The sequence below is a fragment of the Schistocerca cancellata genome, chromosome 2, assembly GCF_023864275.1.
Source record: "Schistocerca cancellata isolate TAMUIC-IGC-003103 chromosome 2, iqSchCanc2.1, whole genome shotgun sequence".
NCBI lineage: Eukaryota > Metazoa > Arthropoda > Insecta > Orthoptera > Acrididae > Schistocerca > Schistocerca cancellata.
The window spans coordinates 831124050-831127370 of NC_064627.1; positions in this window are offsets into that span (position 1 = coordinate 831124050).

A 3321-nucleotide genomic window follows, 5' to 3' on the forward strand; every position below is an offset into this window, starting at 1 on the left:
GTGAAGTTCTGAAGGCATTAGGATTTACAGCTGGGGTGAACACTGTACGAGCACTAAGAAATATTGACAGAGAAAGGATAAGAGGAGGAGAAAGAAGAGAAAGGCATATGACGTATGATGGAACAACAGGCCAGAAAAGAAGACAGAAGAGGAAGCTTTTGGAGGATGAAGAAGAAGACCCTGATAATCCATCCTATAGTGCAGGAATGTATTGAGAAACTTTGATAGCCATTTTCCGTAAATTAGAATTTTTCAAATATAAGGAACATTTTCTCAAAATCCACTCAAGCTAGAGAGATGAAATTTTTATACAGCACTCCTAGTGGTCAAACTTACATTGTAACACAGCCATTTGGCAATATGTTCAGTAGTTTCATTTCAGTTTAATTATAAAGCAATTATTTGTAAAAAAATTTGGGTCATTAATAAAAAAAATAATTGGAAGGAAACTAGAAAAGATACTCCAAAATCCCTCTGTCATAACTGCAATACTAAACCACTCTATATGTAAAAAAAAATTCAAATTTTTGTATTTGGTAGTTTATTCATAAATGTTCCTCAAACTTAGTGATTTTAACATGGGCAGCATAGGCACCTCCAGCTCCCCTTAAGCTTCTGTAATCTCTACCTGAATAATATGGCATGTTGAATTAATATGAAGTTATACAAAAGTATAAGGTAACTACACCTTCAGCATTTTGACAGTGATTAATTTACAGAAAAGAGAAAAAAATATTTGACAAAATACGCACTTTTGATTGGTATGGCATAGCATTTCACTGAGAATAACAGTTCTTCGACCTATTAGAAGAAATAGTCCTCCAAGTGGGCCGATGATCCGCGCCAGCGTCCGTAGTGTGTGTCGCATCAGCTGTTGTAGCGATATGGGTGTGGTGCAAATGGCTCTGAGCACTATGGGACTTAACTTCTGAGGTCATCAGTCCCCTAGAACTTAGAACTACTTAAATCTAACTAGCCTAAGGACATCACACACATCCATGCCCGAGGCAGAATTCGAACCTGTGACCGTAGCGGTCGCGCGGTTCCAGACTGTAGCGCCTAGAACCGCTCGGCCACCCAAGCCGGCTATGGGTGTGGTCTGGGAAGGTCAAGTCAGCTGCGTGAATCCACTAACTCATTCTGCAAGGCGGATATAGTCGACGAATCTTGTGCTGTGTCTCCATCTTGCATTATCCACGTCATTTTCAGCCTGTGTACTAAAACTGTTGAGGATCTTCCATATAGGAAGATGTCGCATGTGCTATCCCCTGTGTACTCGAATATGGCTGTTGGAGTGATGGCCTCACCATATCATCGAGAAACATTACGAAATCAGTGTTTCAGCTCTTTATGTACAAACACTCATTGAGAACCTTGAGGCTGTCCAGGAGTGTGAATATTGCCAATAGGCAGTTTCATATGTTGTACTAATTCTGGCAACTCGGTGGAATGTGGTAAGGTCACCAATTTGACAAATGCTGCTGGTAGGTTTAGTGCTTGTTCATACAGAATTTATACCAAGGATGTTTGGAGGTCCTTCTTTAATGCAGATCGCATGCCTAATGAGACTCAGGGGAGCGACTCGTGCCACTCCACCTCTCCTCTCCCCTCCCCCCCCCCCCCGCCTCTGCTTCCACCGCCCCCCCCCCCGCCCCCCCCCCCCCCCCCGCCCCCCCCGAACCCTCACCACTCGTTACACATTAACACAGCTTTCAATGTATGTTGCTACCTCTCTACCCATCAGGTGCTTTGGGGATGGTAGGTAGTGGTTCTCAAGCATTTCACTCCGTACGTTTTACAAAGGTTCGAGAACAGGGCCTACTCAAATTGTGTTGTGACAGTGGCTGGGCATCCAAATTGGGCAATCCACATCTCTATAAATGCTTTTGTTGTAGAGCTTGCTGTGACATCAGATAATGGAGTGGCTTCCACCCATCATGATGCTCTGTTAATAACTGATAAGATCCCCCAACCTGGAAAGGGGGCCAGCCAAATCCAGTTGTACATGCTGCAAGTGGCCAGATGGGATGCTGAATGTGCCTAAAGTTGGGCTTAGGTGTCTTCCTATTTTGCTCCTTCAACATTCCACACATGCCTGTGCCTCAAATTTCCATTCCTTTTTAATATTCGTACACAAAATATTTTCTGTCACTAGACGGGCGTATTCCTGAATGAACCAATCCATGTTAGTTCTTGAAGACGATTTTTCTATATATTTTGGGTACGAATTGTGATAAGTCACACCATATGACATCTACTATGCCAGTGATTTGCTGACATTCTAATTTTAGACTCATTTTATTGGTTCTTTTAACAACCATTGGATTTCCTCAGTGTTTTCTTGAGTTACCGTGAGGTCGTCGAAGTTGAGATGAAGTGACAGTGAGTTGATTCTGGAGAGGTAGTCGGCAACAATACTATCCACCCCTTTCATGGGAACTATGTCTGTGGAGAAATAGCTGATCAGATTCAAGTGCCTAAAATGCTGATGTGAGCAATCTTTACTGGGATTCCTGAACGCATCCACGAGGGTGTGGTGGCCCGTAAATATTATGCGGACCACTTGTACTGAGCCGGAATAAATTCTTTTGAAAAGAATCTCACTGGCTACTGTTTTGTGTCAGTTATCTGGTGCAATATTGTGCCCTTTGCCACATACTTGCATCAGCTGTCATAGATAAAGGGCACCTTTTAACAAGTGTGGTAGTGTAACCGCCTGTTCTAAGCTGTGTTTGATCTTCTCAAATGCTTTTTGCATGTCGTTTATTCACGTAAGCACATGTTTCCTACCCCTGATTATCTTTTCCCACCCATGCATTCATCAAAGGTGCCTGTAATTGCTCTGCTAGTGGCAAATGCCTCCCGTAAAAGTTAACTGTGTCTAGGAATTGGCATAGTTCCCTGAAGGTTGTCGTATTTAGGGTGTGTGAAGCCCCTATGCAATAATTTGTTTTACGCCCTTGTTCCTAAACTTCAGCACTGGTATTCATTACGTACTAGCAACAATAAAACAGTGTAGTCAATAACATCAATTTTAAACTTTATTAAAGTATTTAAATAACATATAAAAAAGCACACGTGCAAGTTAAATATTCAAAAATAATGAAATAACTACTACTGTGCAACAGCCACTTGTACTGAAAAACTGCCATAGAAACATAAAACTTGGGTGCACTGTATAGTAAAAGTACAAAGAAAATCACTACAATTTAATTAATACCCTATACCAAAATTACTTCACTTAAATGTAAAACTTAGTCAGCTCCAAATACATGATACAATACCATTTAACTGGTCTTTTCCAAAATTTAGCAAACTTAG